Source organism: Lepidothrix coronata, unplaced genomic scaffold, assembly GCF_001604755.1.
Source record: "Lepidothrix coronata isolate B3197 unplaced genomic scaffold, Lepidothrix_coronata-1.0 Scaffold68, whole genome shotgun sequence".
Lineage (NCBI taxonomy): Eukaryota > Metazoa > Chordata > Aves > Passeriformes > Pipridae > Lepidothrix > Lepidothrix coronata.
The window spans coordinates 43,705-65,942 of NW_016690248.1; the positions used below are offsets into that span (position 1 = coordinate 43,705).

Genomic DNA, 22,238 nt, shown 5'->3' on the forward strand with positions numbered 1-22,238 from the left:
AAAAATAAAAATGTCTTCTGCTTCTTCATTCTGGAGGGCAATTTCCTGAGGGCTACCAGCTACTAATCCCTTAAAGAACTGAAAGTTTGCTCATTGAAATTTTAATATCTTGACTTTACTTTTTGCCTGGCTTGTATCCCTTGAGATCATATTTTTTCACCAGGGCATGATCACTGCAGCTCCAGCTACCATGAATATGGACCTCTCCTTTAAGTTCCTCTGAGTTGGTGAGCAAAGACTCCAGCAAAACATCTCATCTGGCTGGGCTTTTCAGGATTAGGTTATCCTCAATGTTCTCCAAGAGACTCCTAGGCTGCTTGCAGCTTGGTGTGACAATTTTTCAGCAGATGCCAGATATTGGACCTAGTACAGAATCATGGTGTTAAATTCTGCAGCATGTCGCTTCAAAGAGGATTTTCAGATTCTTCCCATCTAAACCCAAAGATATGAGAACCTCTTAACCATATATTCTCAGCTATTCCAGTTTAATATCTTATATTTAAACTGCAGTAACACTAATCATATTTAAACAAGATGGCAAAGATCAGGAGAGGAGAGGTGATTCAAGAAATGTTCAACTGTCCCTGTAAAACCAGTCAAAAATAATTACTTGTATAGTCAACAACTTATAGACAACTGCCAGAACTGTGGAAATATATCATCTTTCCATGACCTTGACAATATTCAGCATAAGTCTAGAAAGTTTTAATATGTCTGTGACAACATTAGCTCCAGTGTGAATTAGGTTATTAGCCTCCTTAATTTGTATCATGACCAACTGTTTATAAGACCTGTGTTTATTAAGATGGTTGATCAAAAAAACTTTTTTAACAAACATTTTGTGGTTGAATCACAGCAAACCCAAATGCTGTTGTCTTATTTCAAATTTTGTTATGGAAAATTATTTAATTTGTCACTTCAATGATTTATTCCTGAATTAGAGTACTGAATTACTCTACCTGAATGATATGCTTCACCTTCAGCATCCTTTTCTATAAGTCCATTAATATCACTGTATCTAAAAGCATCCATACAGCACATTTACATACCTGTGCCTCCCTGCACAGATTGTAACTAGAGAAACAAAAACATCAGCTGTTTCCAATTGTCCTGTCCCTCTGTAAGCCTTTTACTGGGGTTTAGAATAACGCCAAACCAGAGGTGCCAAGTGCTGAGATGTGTCCCTCACTGAAATATAAACTTCTTTTCTGGAAATAAGCTAAAAGTAAAATATAATAATTGTTAACTTATTGAGGTTACCCAAAATGTTGTCAGGGAAGGCCATGTTTGTGTGTATATCCCTTGTCAGAAATGTATAGTCTCTTGAGAGAGAAGCTGGTCTCTAAATGAGTAATAATGACTCAAACATAAACTTTTAATGAGCCTTTAAGCATTTTTAAGATAAAAAATATCAGGAATCGAATGTGAAATTTACCACTTAGAAAGTGAGTTTAAAAAGAAGCTTCTGAGATGGCCATGCAAATTTGGGGTGTTGTTTTGGGTTTTTTTCCTTTTAGATTCTTCTTCCTTCTAGATTCTGGAGGAAAAGCATTGCCTTCTAGTAAGCCCTGAAGAGGTTAATATATTCATTTTGAATAAAACAAAAAGCATAGTAACATTTGACACATACAAGGATATAGGAGCACATTAAGTGAATGCAAAGAACTGGCAGCTGAAAGGCAACAGTTGCATAATTTTACCAGAGTAATGAGAAGTGTGCTACATATTAATAAATATGTGACCTTTTTATCTTGATTATTTAAAAATCGTGTTATTTAAAAAATGAATAAACAAATGCTTTATTTATCCTTACATAAAGCCATATTTTTACTTGATGGACTATGTAGAATGATTTCTGTATTGGTAAAGTGGAGTGCAGCTGTACAGGTCATTGTAGCATTTATCACATCAATCTGTTCCTCTTGTCATTTTAGAAAATCTCGCATCAGGACAATCATCTCTTAAGCTAAAGCTGAAACTGAAACAAAGATATGTAAGTGTATTCATTTATGTATAATGAAATTTTAAATTCCTAAAAGACAAATATGATTAAAATTAAAGAAGAAATAAGAGAAAAGCCGTGCAAGTAAGATTCCATTTAAGTTTGTTATGTACTTTAATGAGACACAATTTCTTATTTAAAGTTGTAAAGATTTGATTAATGTTTTATTATCCCCATCATTAATAATCATAACTGCAACTTCAGAGGATTTGTATTTAAAAAAAAAAGGCAGTTAGTTGAAATTGTGAAACAAAAAAGTGTTTTGCAACCTCTCTGTTTTATTTCTGTTCTATTATTAATTATTTATCAAATGCTAAAACCTCTGGATCAGTTCAATATAAGTAATTTATGTTATAAAATAAATGCTGATGGACAGTTAGCCTAATGTAACCTAAATTACTCAGTTTATTAAAAGATAATTTATCAACTTTCCAGCAAGAGCTGAATTGTCACAGGAAGCCACAGCTCAAACTCTTGAGTCCTTCTGTGTCTCACAGAGGTGAAAACCCAAGCTGCTCAGGAGTCTTGCGAGACTGCAAAGAGCAGTGTTGTGAGCCAGCTGTCCAGGCACACAGAAGAGGACACTCTTTAGGTTCTCTGTCCCTGCCAGGGACTCAGACTCCAGAGGCACAGGGAGAGCAGTGCTGCTTAGGTAGGGAGAGCTAACTATTAAGAGTTAAGCACAGTGGACTGATGTGTTACATGGAGCAATTTGGTAAATTCTGCTTATTGAGGAAACTGTAGTTATGCTACCCGAATCTATTGATAACATGCCGTGGGCTTTCTTATCCCCAGTTTCTCATTTGCCAAATTGAGAGATAAAACCACCTCCTCCTAGTTGCATATTTCTCTGTAATAACTATACTGTAAAGAGTCACAGTTGTTGGTTTTCATAAAGGATATAATTTATACAGCCAAAATGGCAAATACAACAGTTAAAAGTTGTGGTACATCATTAAACTTTCCAAAATTTTGAATAGCTATAATAAGTAACCTAAACAAACGCATCTGTCTTCACCCACAGATCTAAAAGCTTGGTTACTTGAATGGGAGATAGGGAAATGGGCTCCCTTTCCTCATACCAATGACTTAGCAAGATAATGTTTTTTTTCTGGCATACTACCAATCAGATACCTCAACTCAAAGTAAAACCATGATTGAAGGATGCAGACCTCAGGAAATATCATGCTGTGATAAAGCAAAAGGCATATGGGATATGTAACAGTTAGGAATAAACAGTCCATGTGTAAATCATGCCAGTAATCTTTATTCTCCCCCCCCCATTTATTATTTCTATAGCTGCTATTACTGTTTGCATTCCAGTCACTTCTACTGGCTCCAGTGAAAGTTGAGCCTCCATTGTAATACACACTCTGCAGATTCAGCTACTATCCTACTATCCTGTAGCACTTTCAACTATATAGAGAAGATAAGCAAAGTGTATGCTAAATAACTTAGTGTTCCTGGCATCAGTGAGCAGCCAAGGCCCTGAAAAATCAAGTGACTTGCTGAACTGCACAACGGAAGTCTGTGGTAAATACAGCAAGTCACCACAGCCATCTCATGTTGCACTTCTGTGGTCTGAAATCCAGGATCGTTTTTGCCTGGTCTGGGCACTTTTACCGTCTATTCTCAAGGACAAAAGCTTGCTTATGCAGAGAGCTGATATGGTGTAAAGTCTGAGCAGGATGTAAAGAAATAACCATTTCTTTAAAAAATCCAATGAAAAAGCTATCAGGATTTAGAATGGAGCTGTTTTCCTGATAGCTTAGTAAGCTCTATAGGTTTTTGAAAATAGTGGAGGACTACAAAAAGAAAATATAAAAAATCTGCAAAAGTCTGAGGAAGGAATTAAAAAAAAAAATAAGAGCTGTCTGTAGGACATTACTATGCTGATTTGCTCTCTATCGGTAGTGGCACAAGTATCACACCTCTTAATTCCACTGCTAACTATATATATATATATATATATATATATATATATATATATACTAAAACTTACATGTAAGATGCATACTGCACAAGGAGAAAGTTCACAGAGCTCTTATCAGAAAGGACACCTTTCCTGACTGAAATAATCACCTAGCTAATCTACCATCATAAATCACAGCATATTCCTATTCCTTGGTCTTCATTAGAGGTCATCTTCAAGTATCTGTGGCACTACATCATCTGGTGAGCACTTAGGTTTCCTTTTGAACAAGTAGGCACATGTTAACATTATATTTTGTTTATATCTTGAGTTTAGTTTCTGTATTTGAGTTCATTCTCTTCAGTATGTATTCAAATGACAATCCATCATTCTTACACTGATCCATTCATGACTATTGTATTAAGGAAGCATTGTGTACTCTGAATAGGTTAATTGGTTGGTAGCTTAATCTAAGTTGGAGTCTGTTGAAGACAATAAGTATTTTTTTTAACCAGTGGCATTATACACAGAACTATTTCGTTCATTTATGTGCTTCTCTTTCTCTTTTTCATTTCAGAATGCTATTGTATTCTGCTTTTATTTGCAGGGGTTTCTGTAAGAATGTTGCTATTAACTTATTAGGCTGGAAATAGGTGGAAGTGCTAGCTAGATGCTGCTTGTTTTCTTTCCACTGAATTCTCTGCATGCAATCTGGAATTCTGTTTTTAATAAGATTATAAAGGAAATAATGAAAACCAGTAGGATTGTTCATCTAGCAAGTTTCCTTGGTGATTAGTGAGCTAAATAATAATGTTTCTCTCTATGGTCAAATTTTGCCTCCAGCTTCACCAGTGAGAAGCCAGAAGTAACTCCCTTGATGCCAATCATAAAATGCTTTGGAGCTATTCTAGATTCACTATGGTAGATTTAGTTACTGTGGTATAAATGATCAGAGAATTTGATTTCACATGTGTCAATAGTTTAAGGCTTGTTTGTGGTTTGTGGGTCCTTCTTTAGAAAATTATATACTTGTATAGCCTTTAAAATTATACAACCAAGAACCTCCCTAGTAGAAGCAAGGAAGTTTCACTTTAATCATACAGCACAAAAAGAGAAGAAAAAGACGAGACTGATTGTGAGTCATGAGCTTATACATATGAGAAATGGTGAGTGATAATGGTTTCAATCTACCATCCTCACTCTGGCTGCACGGCTCCTTTCAGACTGATGCATGTAACACACTCGGCAATGTTTTCCCACATAAAGTCTTACAGTTTATACAGAGTCTGGATAGAGCATCTACTGAGTAAGTTGGAAAGAAATGGAAATTGTACACCATTCCTCTTTTAGACTCAGCAAAACAGAGTAATTTTTGCCACTGGATGCAAAGAGCAGATCTAGAACAAGTTATGGGTGGCATATATTTCAACATAGCAACTCTTCCCTACGTAGATCAAGCAATTAAGTTTATATAATCATGTGCCATCTGTCTAAAGTTCTATTTTCAGATTATCAGGTAAGCCTGCCTAAGGTCCCCCTTGTTCCCCAAAGAAAGCTTAATGAGGACTGAACATCTATTTCCATTTACCTCTTCCCTAGAGCTTGGCAGTGTAGAGAGTGGGTTGGTACTAAGAAAGGTGGGTAAGAATATTGGTAGTTTCTGGTGCATCAGAAAGAAGGGTGAAATCAAATAAGCAGACTAAAGTTCTATAGACCTCAAAGACACCAAAAAGCACCCTTCGCTACTCTTCAGCTTTTTTCCATAGCAAAGACAGACATTTCAAAGACATTTCCACATAATTTTCTTTGAGAAGTATACAGAAGCAAACCAAAATCATCAAACTCAATATCTCTCTAACCTTCTTCATACTTTCCATTTTAATTTTGATTCAGAAATCCAGATCTTTTTTTTTTTTTACCTTTCTTAAGGACGGAAAGAGCAGAGGCTACCTCTTTTCTGTAACTCAGGCATAGTTTTGAACAATGAACCGCGAAAGAAAGTCTTTCTGCTAGGTGATGGATTTTTTTTCTACACCTATCTTTTGTTGCCATGTGTGGAGATGGAGGATTGACAGCATGCTTTTTTTCTCTTAAGCATGCACTCTTAGCCAAGGCCTTGATTAGCACATTTCTGCCAAAAAATAGGCTGTAATTACCTTTTAATAATCAGAATGTTTTTGCTATATCAGCATGAGATTTAGACACTTGAGGTATTTTAAAAGCTCTATTCAGGAGCTCAGTACCACCTATTACATTTGGGGCAAATAAAGCTTTTAGAATAATGTTTGAAAAAGCAGCACCCTGTAAATATAAGGTGGTGTTGCACCATATGGAGACTGGCTTTATGACATATGGTTTGAATTAACAACTTTAAAACTGTTAGGATCAGTTTTTCTTTCACTGAAGGAAAAAAAAACACAAACCCACGAGATACATACAGTTAAGTAAGCTTCAGTAGCGGATACAGACCCAGCTTGTGTCAACATGTACTAATTCAGTTAAAATACTACTTATGCTATACGAGTTGGTTTGGGGTTTTTGTTGGGTTTTTTTAAGCAACCAGTACTGCCAGCTGTAAATGTGTTTTATTACTGTTAGTACAAGGACCATCGTCACCACTACCATCATTATGATTGTGGTCCTCATTAAAATAAATTATTTGCCTTGGTTTTGTATTAAAGCTATTTGAAAAGATAGGGCTGAACAACATATGAAAACAAAGGATGGAAGCGGGTCTTCTGATCTCACCTAATTGAATCTTTGTTGGCTGAATTGATCTGAAAAAAGTTCAAAGATCTGGGATCCATATTACAAAAACATTGTTTCATTTAATCAAAACACACTTTGAACTGCCATACTTGCAGACCACCTGTAGCTTTGAAATCCAAAGTCTTGGGAAAGCTTCCCTGATGATCCACAGATATGATATGTCTGAGAAAAATAAAAACAGAAAAGATAGAGTTCCTTGTAAATCTCTTTTATATCAAGGGTTTTCTTAAGCCATTTACCCTTGTCTATGCTAAGTCACCTGGAGCAGCAAGCAAACCAGTCAGCATAAGGAAGTGCATATCTTTTTCATTTTTGTTTCACAACTTTCATTGTTGCTGCATTTACAGACAGTTCCAAAGACAAAATAGCCATGAGGTTGTCCTTGCTCTCAAATAAGTGTAGCAATACTATGAGAGCTTCATTTCTCAGGACTCATCCTGCATCTGAGAAAGTTCAGCTCTGTACTGAAACAAGAAACAACCATGGCACATGCTAAAATAGTGGCAACAGAATAAGGAAAAGAAAAAGAAAGAATCAAAATAAAATGTGCAGGGCCAGAACCTCTTCTATGCATGCAGGTTATTGGCACAATGGAGCTGCAACATAGAATGCTATGATGGACATGAATGACATGATGGATCCTGTCTCCTTAGCTTCAAAAATGTAAAATTTCAGACCTTCATGTCCTGGATAAGCATTCTTCAATACTATTTTCCAAGGAGTTTCTATCTGGAAAACAAACATAGTAGGGACATGACTGATATGCTCTACTTTTCAGCAGTCATCAAGCATTATGTCTTCCCTTTGGAATCATAGCCATCCAGTTTTATTTATTGATACTCAGAAGTTGCTAAGAACTGGCAAAAACCATCACAGGATCACTGACTTACTCAACCTGTGTTCACAGAGAACCTGGACCAATTTTTCTTCTCAATGATTCAGATCTCAGAGAGAAAAAACAGCAAACAAACTGAAAGTTATGTGAGAACAGATTAAGCTTGCTCAGCTATAGTTTATACCTAATTTTCTGGTAATGGAACTGTGGGAATACAATCTTGCAGAACTACCTGGCAATTGATAATCCATTTACATATTTTTCTGATAATTCCTCATAACATCCAGATTCCACCTGCCTCTCCCTTCTTGTAATCAATTTCTCAATTCCACACATCCGTTTCCAAAATCTCATGTTCTAGTTAAAAAAAAAAAAAAGGAGAAAAGAGATCTTCCAAATCTGGTTAGGTTTTTCAGCTACACACTGTCATTTAAAGAAATCCTCATCTGGTTTAGAAAATCCTATCACAGTGCATCCTAATGCTGTACTGCAACTCCCAACTGCTTAAAAGAAAAGGGACAAAAGCCCAGTATGTTGATCTACCTGAGAGACTCACAGCACATGAATTACTGGGATGTCCAGAGCAAAGACCTGTGCCCCCCTTACTATGTAGATTATATATTTATATATTATATATAAATTATATATATATATATATAAATTATATATAATATATATAATTATATATGTATATAATTATAGATTATATATTTATATATTATTATGTAAATGGTCAATTCTCATTGTATGTAACTTAAGTCTCTCTCTCTCTCTCTCTCTCTCTCTCTCTCTCTCTCTCTCTCTGGAACTCCTCAAAACAGGGTGCCAAGGGCAGAACTCTTATTTTAAAGTAACGTGATCAAATCAAAATTCTTTTCCTAACAAAAGAGAATAAAAACATACTAGTCTTTGTGTGTTGCTTTAGTGAAAATGCATGGCAGAATTCTGTGTAAATACAAAATGTTGAGAAACATCAGGGAACAATCCATACATATGCCAACTATAATGGGAACAGTGTGTGGTCCACTGATTGTATATCACAACATATTTAGTCATTTTCAAAAAAACCATTGACACCTTATCTCATTTCACAAAATCCAGTATTATACCCCAGAAGAAACTAAGGTGTATAAGGTAGAATATGTGCATGTGTTGTCATGTAAGAAACACATATATTGTATAAAGGCAATGTAAAAGAAAAGAAATGTTAAAAAATAATTATTATTATTTCACAAGGTCATTGGGATCTTTGTCTTTCATATTCTTCTTCTAATTGTAATATAAAGCCTCATATTTAAAACAAAGCAAGCATAATAGTTCTACATGGAAACACATAGTGGATACCTGAAATATGGTGACTGAAGCAAATAAGGATTTGTCTTGTGCATCTACCTAATTACATGTGAAAAAACTGAGGTTTTGCCATTTCAGAAGAAATGTGGCCCTTAATCTCCTGTCCTAGAATGTACATAAAATATGTCTGCATCTGGCTCTTATATGTCTCCTTCATGTCACAGTCAACATCTGCATTTTGAAGTTGTCAAGTAATGCCAAAAAGTTCACATATATATAGAAATCATATGTGAGTTTTTCTGTATAAATGTGCAGATAGACAGATAGATGGATAATTTTGGCAAATTAAATCTTCTTCCCTTGCTGATAACACATCTGCCAGCAAGTGTGCTTTGTGACAGACTTTTGCCCTTCTCTACATCAATATCTGATAGTTAGACAGAAAAGAGGCATCACTATATTAACATATCTATTTCTCTGTCTTTCCTCTACAGGTGCTAAATAATTAGTACTGGTTGAATTATTCATTGCAAATAATATTCATTGTGAATTTAGCCAGTTTATTTTTTTTTATTTTGCCTACAAATGATTCAAGAGGCAACCCTGAATTCTGCAAATATATTCATTGCTTATAAGTATTCAACAAATACTTGGACAAACCTCTTTTGACCTAGAGAAACACTGGTTCATAAATCAATTTCTTCAGAAAATGATAATGAATGAATTGCCATCATGAGCAGATGTCATAGTTTTTCTTTTCTTGTTGGTAGACTTTATTTAAAAAAAAAACAAACAAGTAAGTGAAAGTGCTAACTAACAAATAATCTACACCTGGAGTAAGTTTTCTGGCTCATAACCATTTATGAGACTTTTGAGATTAGCAAATAGAAATTACAGAAAAGAAAGAAACTTGTGAATATACTAGTGAATATATTTTTTGTTTTGCACTGCCAGTGTGTAATTTTTTATGTCTAACCAAGTGTATTTGGAGAACAGGAATTGTGACTGTCTCTGCATTTGTGGTTAGAGTCCCAATCTGGAATGCAGCTGTATCACAAGAAGTAAATATAATGATAATCTAACAGAATAGCACAGGCAAAGCTTCATAGTAGACCTGATTACAACTAACTGGGATAAGGATGATTACTTTCAAATGCATGTTCTCTCCAGCATTCTGGACTGGAATTCTGTATTCATCATTAAGGTTGAGAATTAAATTTCTCCATAAGCAGTATAAGTTTTCCACCAGTGTATGTGTATATAGATATACATATCACCTATTAAGTTAGACAGAAATCTCAGAAACTTTAAGTTGCAAGAAACTTTAGCAAAATAAAAGAAATGAAAATGTGCTTATAAGACAACTTTAGAATAGAGGTTACTGTTAGGCCACTTATAAGTGAGGTATCCTTAAAGACTTTATTAGAAAGAATTTTTTCTCTTTTCGAGAGTTCCTAAGCAGATAGAAATCAAGGGCTGTATACCAAGGAAGGCCATGTACAATTTCTTCTAATCAAAAAAAAATGAAGAAGTGGATCTTAAAATATCTGCCAGTCACTCAGCGTTATATTCATGCAGCACAGGAGGACAAATTATAACAAAGTCTATTGCGCCCCAGCTCCTTCTGTCCTTATGCATTTTTTTGAAGACTTCACACTCTCCCTTACATATGAAAAGGGAAAAATTCTGCTGACTTTTTATCACTACAGATGAGGAGAAATTCTGCTCAGTTCTGGACATCCTGCAGGTTAACCCCTGCCGAGTCTATTTGCTGAGTCTTGAGAAGGTTACTAGAGCAGAAATATCACCCACCCTTCCATACAGAGTGACTACATGGCTTGAAAAAGTTGGCATTTCAAGATTACACAATATTGAGTTCTATGTGCAACCTTCCAACTATGTAAATTTCTCACATATTATAAAATGAATATAATCACATGGTCTAATGTCAGCCAGCTTCTAAAGATAATTGCTTTTCTGGAAGAAAAAGAAAAGAATAATGTTGCAATATTCAACACAATGTTATTTATCATTTTCAGCTAGACCAGTTTTATTTTGAGGTCCTGTATTAAAAATTTCTGTATTAGAAATATTGCTAAATTGCTTTTTTTTTAAAGTAACCTTAACTTTTGGTGAGGGCTTTAGTCTTTCTTCTTATGAAGAGCAATAGGGCAACAGAAACACTGCAAATCCTTTGAGCCCACAGACATTAGTATATACTATACTGAGATATATGTTATTACTCTGAAACAGAAACGTGGAATTAACCTCACACCTCTTTCCAGCTGCAATGGATATTGATACAAAAATTCCTGTGAACTATTGAATGGGTTCCAATAAACAAAAGGGCCTGAACATCAAAGTACAAATGTGACACTTCAGCCAACATCATTATGGAAAATTTAGGTTCAACACGACAAGATCTGATGATCCACATAATTTTCCCGATTAGGACATCATCAAGAATTCAACTAATAAGAAAACAACACCTCAAAATTCTCCCTATGAAACTCCTTTAGACAGGAGAGGAAGGTTCTCTTACTACACAGAGGGGAAAAAAATATAATGAGGTAATTCATTCACATCAAGTGTTTGATTTGTGCCCACTTGTTTGTCTTGGACAGCACAAATCCTGCACTGTCATTTAAAGTACTAACTACTTATTGCCATTGGGCTAAAAATGGCTTCGTTATTGATGTATATACAAATGAGCTTGCATAATTTCTCATTTTTTAAGGAAGCAGGTGAATAGTCAGGCTGCAGTATTGCACTCTATTTAATTTGCCCTAACTTGGACCAGGATGGTTCTTCCTGCTTCCCTAATCATTTTCTTTTTGGGCCAGGCATTTCCTCTATTTTCTACATGGTAATAATAAAAATGGCTGAATGACCTAGTCTTATTTTGAACTTAGTTTTCTACAGATTTGGGGAGTGAGAATCTACATGAAGGGCAGCTTTGAAGATTGGGCTGTCATTTTCAGCAACACCTGCACTAGCTAGCACCCTTGGGTTTTGGGTGCTTATAGATGTCAGAATAGACCGAAAGACATATCAAGCGAAACGCCTTTACTCAGTTCAGAAACTGGTATCCAAGAGCTCAATTTCATAATTTCTAGCTCACCCCTAATGAAAGGATATAATTGTGTATAACATGACTGTTTGGAATCAAAATTAAGGAACCAGACATAGGCAGCTGCAAGCTGAGGCCTTCAGTCAAGTGTTGGTAGAAGCAGGTTGAGACCACCAGCAGCATGACATTAGTTAATTAATTTCTCACTTTGTCACACTTCCATAGGCTTCATCCTGACACACCACATGTTGTTAGGCCTGTGGAGCTGAACCTCAAGAGCCTGTGCCTCTGGTTCAAGATATCTTGGTGGTGTTGCTCCTAAAATAAGGAGCAGCAATGCCGTCTACAGCCGTGCTTAAGCTGTGTTAAGTCTAAGGACTGTCCAGCTTGTAATTGGAGCTCATTCCTATGTATTCAATGTAGTTTTTTCTCTCCGGTTCTTTGATCTCACCAGGTCCCATCAAACGTTCAACCTCAGATGACACATTTTGCCACTAGTCTCAGAACCCTGGAACACTTCTTAAAACCTCCAAAAAATTTCTACCATAAAGATTGTTTTACTTTTGACTAGTTAATTACTTCAAAACTGTAGACAAGACTTATGTTTATTGCACTGAGACAGGTTTTTGAATCAATTTCTGTTGAACTGAGGCCAGAATTTATTTTTTTATCTATCCCTTGTGATTGCTTTACACAATGAAGCTGTATGTAGTCTTGTTATTTGCACGAACTCAGCAATATTCTATTTTTCTGACTACACAATATACCGTTGTATTCAGTCCTGTCCTGTACATGAGGGCTTGAAGGGTAATACTCCTGCAATAGTGTAATTTATACTTGAGCTCCGAGTTTAGTTTATCCCAAGGCATGGCATCTGCAAAGCAGATATGAAATCCTATGGCACAACAGACCAATTTACCCTCCCTCTAAATTTCATGTGTATTTCTAATCTTATATATGGGGGTTTTAGGTGTTTGTTTTTTCTTTTCCTTCAGAAAAATGACAAAAGTAAAATTTCCCCTTCATATGAAAGATTTCATATTTTGTATCTCTGTGTCCTTGGGCATTTTATCAAGCTATTTTCTTTTCCCATATTATCCTAATGACCAAACTCTTGTTCTTTATAAGAAAAATATAAAGGGAAAAATGTTTGCTTCCACCACTAGTTTTAAATATTCACCACTGGAAACAACACGTTTATACTAAACCTGGTAGTTGAGGCTTAATCTAAAGTGCTTTATATTAGTAATTGCTGTTACCCTGAAACACAGACTTCCTATCAACTCTTAGAATTTATTTACTGCTTTGGTGTTATTATTCATAAGCACATATATGTATTGCCTGAAACATATTAATGATTATCCAATTTATTGCAATGGAAAATTATCTAAACCCACCAAGTTTCGTAGAGGTGTTTGGTAGAGCTGCCTCCCTCTTGTCCATGTCAACCTTAGATCTCCTGGCAAAGGCAAGTAAGAACCAGATGAGAATTTGTGGGATCATGACCAGAGTGCTAGAGAACAATATTGATTTCGGGGTTTTTATCGATACGTTACAGATGTTTCCTCCTAATGTTGTCTAAACAAGATTGATTTGCAACCTAGTCAAGAATGCACCTTTCATAATTTCTCAGCTGTGAAGCAAACCGATGGACAAAGTTCTTGTGTTCCAGTCCTGAGCCAGTAGCCCATTCTCTACATAGAAGAGCTTTTAGTTTTTTGAAGTGCGAAAGAGAATGTGGCTGTGATTTGTCTTCTTTTGCTTTAATCAGTTAATAACTTCATGGCTGAATTATTGCTCAGTTACCTGCTATGCTTTTTCTTTAATTTTTATTTGACTATCCCATATACTCTTCCTACATAGATGCAAAATTACAGGGAAATATCCATCTAGTTATTCTACAAAATGGCCAGACCCAGGCCAATAACTTTTTATCACTACCAAAAGCCTGCTGAAAATAGATCTAGCTATTTATTTTAGACATCTTAAAAGGCAGATTACCCTATTTGGACTCAGTTCATTGGGTTCATGAAATTCATATATAAATTGCAAGAGCGACACATCTATAACACTTCCCAAATGTCTAAAGTACTCAATCATTTCTATATCTGAGAAATAATGAAAAAAAATGAATAGAAATGGGAACTAATTGATATTTTTTTGGGGGGAGACACAAATATTATGAGTCTTCTATGATAGAAAAGAAATGTTTTAAAATGTTTACAAAATATTTACAAAAATTATCTCAGCTTGAATTTCTTTTCTGATTACCTGAATCATTTGAAACAATTCCAGGACCTTAGCTGTTGATGCTGAAAATATAAACACAGTAAATTTTTAAATATACATTGTAGTCTACTTACTGACTTTTATTTTTTTATTTATCCTTTAAAATAAACGTGGAAATTATTCTGCAGTAGAAAGCAATGACTGAGTATTTTGTATTTCGCACAGAACTACTAGAGACTCCACACATAATCTGCAGCAGTGCACAGTTATACGATGAGTTTACCAGACTCTTACACACAGTATGCATGTGCTTTATTACACAACAAAAATACAGATGTGGTAGCCACGGCAGCAATTCATCATGTATTATTTCATAGTGTGCATTATTATCATATGTACAGATAAATCTAATAAATATGGAAGTGCAAATGCTAGCAAAACCAGCTGCCAATACCCAGATCTTGAAAATGTCATTAACACACTTACTGCAGTTCTTTTAAAAAAAGGTTAAAAAAAATATTTGATTATATGAAAAAAAAAAGGAAAATTAAATAAAATTAGCAAGTAAAAGGAAAAAAAAGGCCAATTATTTCAGTCAGATAGGAGTTGAAAAATATCTCCTACAATGAGAAGTCAAGCAGCTCAACCTACCTAATTTATCAAAAAGGCAGATAAGAAAGAATTGAACACTATAGAAAAACATAAACAATACTGAGGCTGGTGAGGGGCTTTTCAATCTAACTAATGGGGATACTAAAAGATATATTGGCAGGAAGATTATATGAGTTTCAGCCTTGAAATAAGACACAGTATCCTAGTGGAGAAGATACTTATATACTTGAATGGCTTAATAGGTGTAAGTAGAGTCAACATTGCCTGGAATGTTTCAAAATTACGTCTTTCAAAACTCTGGTGTTGAATAATATTTCCACAAGAAAATCAGCCTGAGCTTTCTGATGACATGGCTGTGTTTTTTCTCTTCTCACCTTTGGCACCTCTCAACAGACACCTGTGAAACTCTTCCTTCTTTCCCTTTTTTATAGATTGGGAAGATTTGCACTGTCATCAGGACAGTGCATTTTTTACTTTACCTTATAACACAAACTACAAGGAAACCTCATGCTGGTAGGAACAAAAGCCTAGAAGGACTTGTCAGTTGGCCAGATATATTCCTCTCCGTAGGTTTGCTAGGATTGCTAGACTTGGTATAAGGAAAGTATTCCTCTACAAATGAAAACTGAGGGGAGACCTCATCACAGTCTTAAACTTTCTCATGAGGGGAAGAAGAGGGGCACACACTGATCTCTTCTCTGTGGTGACCAGTGACAGGACCTAAGGGAATGGTCTGAAGTTGTGTCAGGGGAAGTTTAGGTTGAATATTAGAAAAAAGTTCTTCACCCAGAGGGAGGTTGGACATTGGAACAGGCTCCCTAGGAAGTTGTCACAGCACCAAGCCTGACAGAGTTCAAGAAGCATTTGGATGATACTCCCAAGCACATGGTGTGACTCTTGGGGATGGTCCTGTGGAGGGATAAGGGTTGGACTTGGTGATCCTTGTGGGTCCCTTCCAACTCAGCGATTCTATGGTTCTGTGAAAGGAGTATTAGTTGCATTTATTTCTCTCTGCAATGCAGAATATGGAATTCCCAGAGAATTTTCTTCAGATTGTTATGGGGTTTAGGATTTTAAATATATGTGTCTACATGTAAGCTATTAGTTTCCTCTATACTTTCACCAACCTAGACAGTTCATGGAGGCTAGGACATAGCTGAGCTGACAAACGTTGGTAGATCCCTCTTTAGAGATCTCCCTGGACACCTTCAAGTGTATGGACTAAATCCACTTTTCTGTGGAAGCTTTTGTACTTAGCTCATATGCAGATAACATTATTTAGTTGTGAACAGACTGGTATATCCCCGTCATTGGTAGGAATGCACAAGTATAATGCACTTAATCATCTGACATCACAGGGCTCTGGGCATTGTGAGTACCCTGCTATCACCTGTTCTCTTCAGGAGACACAATTTCAGTGAAACTCAAGCTGTTGGACTCAGCCAAGGGACAGCTACTACTCTATGAAACTTAATGGTGTGTAATACATAAGAGAGAAGACTAAATGATCTCTTCCAGCTTAAAGTGTTATTATGGTTGTTCAACCTTGAAATGCAAGTTGGTGATACCCTCTTTTTGTCAGAGGATGTTGCTGCCTTGAAAAGAAACTGGAATTATAATTCACAAAGTGTTTCTTTTTACATTTGTTGGTTTAGAGATGTTGGCATTATGGTCCTGTCAGCAGGACATGGCTAGACATACCCTTTTTTCTTTTCTAGAAACAAAAAACTCCTCTTCAGTATAGGTTTCTCTAGAGGATTTATTAGCTCTGAAGCTTAGATTCAGTTTTTTCTTTGAGTGAGCTGTCGTAAAAGATGCTTGTTGAAAATGTGCCCCAAGAAATTAATTGTCAGAGACAACCCCAGGGAGAACAAATGCTTCCAAAACTACTTAATGATACTTACCATCTATATAAATTTTTATATTTTCTGAGCACAGCCCAAACACTCACAATTAACATTAATTATATTGCCACTTATAAAGTGACACCATTTCAGGGTGCAAAAGCTCATACAGCCTATTTTCCATGAAACTCTGAAGCGTGGGGTTTGCAGGACTATAATGGAAGTGGGTTTTTTGATTCCCCAGACAACATAGCCACAATATCAAAATCAGTACATGAGTCAGCCCTCACCTTGAGTGTTTCTGTAGAGCCTGTTAGCTTGTTAGCAACCCATTGTCTCACTCACAAGGAGAGTCTGACCAAAAGCTCCTGAACACAGACATGCGCAGTCATCATGCCCGAATCGCACTCGAGTGTTTCCCACTAAATGCCGTGCCCTTTTCACCTGACCTGTCTGATTACTAGATATATAAATAGTTCAAAGATACATATTTCATCAGAACTGAATTACATGAGAAACTTTAAATAATGTCTTTAAAAGGAAGAAAAATTGTAATGAAGTAGAAAGGAGAAAAAAAAATTGAGATGGGAGAAAGGAATGGAAGAAAAGGAGAGACCATGGTGCTGCATCTTTGGGTGATTAATCAAGTGAAATTTTATTTGGTATAAAACCAATATGAAGTCATCTTCAGGCACAAGGTATGTAATATAATCCCAGGCAAGGACTGCTGACACACTTGGCCAGTAATTTTAATTACATGCAAAATTTGACCAAAGCACAGTTAAGAGCTTTTTTTTTTTTTTTTCTTCTAAGATATTTCCTTTGCTAAATATCCTCAGTTACAGGAGAAGAGGGGAAGCAAATAAATCAGTGACACCAAATGACTTTTTAGCATACTAAAAGCAGAATGAAGTCTGGAGCACGAATAAGGTTTGCTGTGACTTCAACCCCAAACATTCAGATGTTAGTCAGCCTTCTTTATCTGAAAGAACTGAGGAGGGAATTTAAATATTAAAGTTTTATTAAAGAGTTCTTGCAATACTATCTTTGTTCTGGCTGAAGGAAAGCTTATAAAAAAGATTCGATTGAACATTGTTTAAAAAAATTTATACTGACAGATTTTTGAGGTTTGGATTTTGTTTTAGGTAAAAGTGTGTGTGAATAATAACAGAAAATCATTTCAGGTAGGTCTATGCCTTCTCTGCTGTCTTTCCGTCGATGTGTTCCTGTACTGATTTTTTGAAATAAGTTTGCTCTCGGTGGTCACTGAGCAAAAGATATATACTATCAAGGAAAAGGGTGACACCATCTATATAGGAAGACCTATCAAACACACATGTTGAACAACCAAGAAAATCATCTGTGTCATTTGTGGTTGTCATAGAACTACTCGTCTCAAAAGCAGGTAAATCAGTTTCAAACAGAAGTGCAGTTTCAGAGTTACACTGTCCCTTTTATTTCTGTAGGGGGTTCATTCAAAAAGACATACTTCGCAGGACCGAGTGGAAAGAGCTTCGATTAGGGCTGTACAGTATGTGACTAAAGGATTTGTTAACCTCAGCGCTTCAAAGCACACTTGAAAATAAGATTCAAATGGGCTCTTTCTTTTGTGGTTCTGCAGTGATAAACGAGTTCTCCATGCACCAATGCTCATGATTACTACTTCTCCAACATTGTGACTCTGGATGAACATTAGATCAGTCTAAGTAATGTCCAGAACATTTCATCCATACTAAATAATGTATGTTGTGGCAGACCTCTCCATTTTGCTAAGGAAAGAGCTGCAAGTCTAGTCATAGCTTTTCTGGGGTTATATCATCAATCTTCAGGTGCTCCACAGAACTTGCAGACTTTTTCCAGTAAAGAAAGGAATGGAAGGGGAAACCCAATGGGTTTTTTCGTTGTTTTGGGGTTTAGGGATTTTTTTCCCCTGTGTGTTTTTCTTTGGTTCTTTGGTTTTTGGATTTTGGTTTTGGGGTTTTGTGGGTTTTCTTTTTTTTTTTTTTAATTTAGATTTAAAGTTAGAGAATTTTTTCCTTTAGGCTTCACTCATAAGCTTTGTTTTAAAACCCATGCTTAAATCAGTGAAAGAAACTTACTTTCTAATGATCAGCTGATGCATTAGTGGAATAATCCATTACAGGCCCTTAGGATCAATACTCTTAAATATGCTGGTGGGTAACATCACTCACATGATTCATCTGAATATAGCAAGTGGAACTATTCAAATACTAAAAGTTATTCACAGCTGTAACTGCTTAACAAACTCTTTACTGTTCATATGAAAATGAAATTCCCATTTTTGCCACAGGAGCCTACTGAATGCGTCATATTTAGGGTTCTTCTGATTGTGGCAACAGTGCATCATTAGCAGTGTTTTCTGTAGTTATTCCTGTCTCTATCTCAGCATAAGAAAGGCCTAATAAATTTTATTCTCCCTCAAGAGTGAACACATTCCACAATAGGTAGTGGAACTCTCTCTCCTTGAAGCTTTACACGAGCCATCGCTTTTGTCTTGTCTGTAACTGATATCTGTTGGTCATGATGACATATTTCCTGATTGAGGGCTGTGTATCTTGATGGCTTCTTTTTCCTCTTCCAAGAGCTGCTTAAGTCTAATAATTTAGATCCAAAAAAAGTAACAAGCCTATGCTGCTTGTTAATGATACAGCTCTATCAATAATCTTCCCAGGAAAATAAATTTGTAGCAAACATATTGACAACATCTAGGAAACATTTCCATTATTTTTATATAGATATTAAATATATCTTGAATGCATTGAAATAATATGAATTTATTTCACTTTATGTAAATGACATCAGTCTTCCTACACTTGCAATAATATTCAAAGAAAGCTGTAAAATAGAAAATTACAAGTAACAATGGAGTTAAAATAACAATGGCTGAACAATGAACAATGCTCTATCTAGACTTAAAATAGTTTATTTATTTTTCCAAAAGCTACAGCCTATAAGAAAGGAATTGTACTTTCTAAAGGAGTAATTTAGATGAATTAGACCTATACACACTGGATACTTACCTAGTCTTAGTCAACACACATGAGAAAAAGAGAGTAGATACAGCCAGGGAAGAAGATAGGTGTGATCAGAGAACACTTTTCCCTGTTAGGACAGAGGAGTTGGGAAGAGAGTTTGGAAATCTTTAAAAAGGTATTACTAAGCCTCATAGCTCTGGAGATATTGTGATTTTATCCTTATTGTCTTGGAAACCTGAAAAAAATACACCATGTTGGGGTTTGCGTGTGTATGTGTGTGTGTAAGACACTATTTTAGCACTGCTGTGAAGTTACACTGTCCTAGAGGAAGCTGTGACAGGTACCAAAATGGAGGGTGTCCTATTGTAACTAATGGTGCTGCTAAACAAAACCCTGGAAATGAAAATAGAGATCCTAGGAGAAGAACTGGTTCTACCAGTTTACAGTATAAGTCACATCTTGTTTGGGGACCGAATTCGAGCCATCTGGTAGTCCTCTTGGGCATTAAACCGTTCCACTCAGAAAACTGAAAAGCTGTTGATACTCCCTGTTTTCCTCAGACCTTCACTGTGACTCTCTCGGATACCATTGTAAGGGAATATAATATACAATCTTCCTCACTCTCTAAGAGTGCAATAGTTTACCCCTCACACTAAATCAGTTCTGCCAACTGAAGAATAGCAAACGTTCACCAACTCCTCAGCAGGCAGAAAAATCCATGTTTTGATTCAGTTTTGGTTTCAGTGATCTTTGCTCCCACCTGGTGTCTCTAATTGACAGCTTCTTTGCAGTAGATGGAGACAGCAATAGGATTCTAGGCTTTAGCTTTAAATTATATTTTTAAAACCTCATGAGGTTACAGAGGAGCGATTTACTTTGAAGGAAACTCTGATAAACCCTTTCAGCAGAAAGGAGGGAAAGCATTGCAATAGAAATAGCACCTGTTATAACAGCAAGCAAGTAGGAGGATCACACACAAGGGACTGGCATGAAGCCACTGACAGGGTAGAGCACAGTAGGCTTACTCCATCCTCCATGCTACACAGCCTGTATTTAAAACATAGGCAAGTGAGAAATAGTGGTTTTGACTAAAAGTCTGAGAGCATTAGGCCACCAGTAGGTGCAATGTAATCTTACATCTTGGATTTCAGCACAGGGGCCAGCGTTGACGGGACAAGGCTCAGGTTTCTGTTACTTCTTGCATTTTGTCCCTCAGAAATCCCTGGTAGGACAATTTTGCTGCCAGAGCTGTGAAGCTCTGGGACCAAACAGTGGGAGCAGATCTAGGTCAAGCTAGATGAACAAATCCCACTTATAGACCAATACTGTCCTGTCTTTTTCTGGTGTACAGCTGCCTGAAGGAATCCACAAGGTACACTGATCTTCATTTCATTGAGGATTTTGGAAACTTGGTTTCATAGGAAGATATTATCCCGCTACCAGTTTGTATTGGCTTCTTATGTAAGTTGTGACTTCAATGAGATTTTTTTCTGAATAAAGAGGGAATCACATTGGCAAACTTATCTGAATGGAGGACTCCCTGTTTGTGTGTGTAGGATAGAGTCGCTTACATGAGCAGAAGCATGGGGCAGGCATCCAGGGTCATACATACGGCAGATAAAGAGCAGAACAGCATGGAAATATTCTGGGGTGCTCATGGGGAATTAGAGGAATGATTCAAAATGTTCTTTTCCTGCCAAAGTTCAAAGGTAGCACAAATATCTATTTCTTATATCCACTATCCTCTATGGGTTTAGCAAGAAGCTGGAGGATGATACTTAAAACAGCAGCAGCTAAGCATGTGTCTGTTCTCCAGTGTTTCATCCAAGGCTAAAAACATCACCTTACATCTGTTTTCTTCTCCTTCGATACAACATTGCAGAGCGAAAGGATTAAGAATTTGGCTGTTCCTATCAGGAAACTTTGGATAAACATTAGCCCATAAGCCTGTGTTTCAAGCTTGAATATATATTCCTTTTTAACCACAAGTTCCTGACCTTAAAGCAGCAGTTTTAAAGAAGGTTCCTCCTTTCCTAATAGATTTGGTTTAGTTCATCATCTTCCACTGATCTTTTAAAAATTTGATCATTAAAGAACTGAGAACTCATTTTGCCTATGTAAGCACTGAAGACCAGATATACTTTCCATAAAACAGTGATTGCTGAAGCTTATTCACAAAGTTTTCCCTCCCTGGCCTGCCTTGCTTCCAAAGACAGCAAATCTGCAGCACTCTATGTATGGTTTTTGTGAAGCATTTTGGGATACTTCAAAAGTAAATTATTAATAAAAATGTAAATTATTATTATTGTAAAAACATGTTGGCCCACTGTGTCATGTACCATTCTCAGAAGCAGCATTCTTTCACACTGGGATTTGAAAAACAGCAAAGAATTTAGCTTGAATCAAATGACATTATGTATTTAGTAATTTATCAAAGCCACTTGGTAGAAATTGGGGAAAACATTGGTTAATCTTATTCATGTGGGAGTTTCCTGGTTATGCAGCAACACTCTCCTGTTTCTTAGTTCCCCTTTCCTCTTGAAGGCCTGTAATGCTTCAGCTTCCTATTGAGCTTGAAGCAAGACCATTTTGATGCTACAATATATGAAGCAGTCAACAGAGAATGCTTAAAGTTATGAGGGATATTCCAGGCACTGCAAGGAGCACCCAGGAAAA

The 22,238-nt window shown here is 36.2% G+C and overlaps 1 long non-coding RNA gene across 1 annotated transcript; it reads right to left on the minus strand.

Moving 5' to 3' along the window:
• Positions 1 to 411: 411 nt before the first annotated feature.
• LOC108499058 lies at positions 412 to 21,523 on the minus strand. The gene is made up of 8 exons (XR_001875398.1): positions 21,134 to 21,523; positions 19,608 to 19,797; positions 14,153 to 14,193; positions 13,279 to 13,340; positions 7,361 to 7,412; positions 6,663 to 6,845; positions 1,814 to 1,978; positions 412 to 432 (listed from the first exon to the last, which is right to left on the minus strand). It is a non-coding gene; the product is annotated as an uncharacterized LOC108499058 (long non-coding RNA).
• Between the last annotated feature and the right edge of the window lie 715 nt (positions 21,524 to 22,238).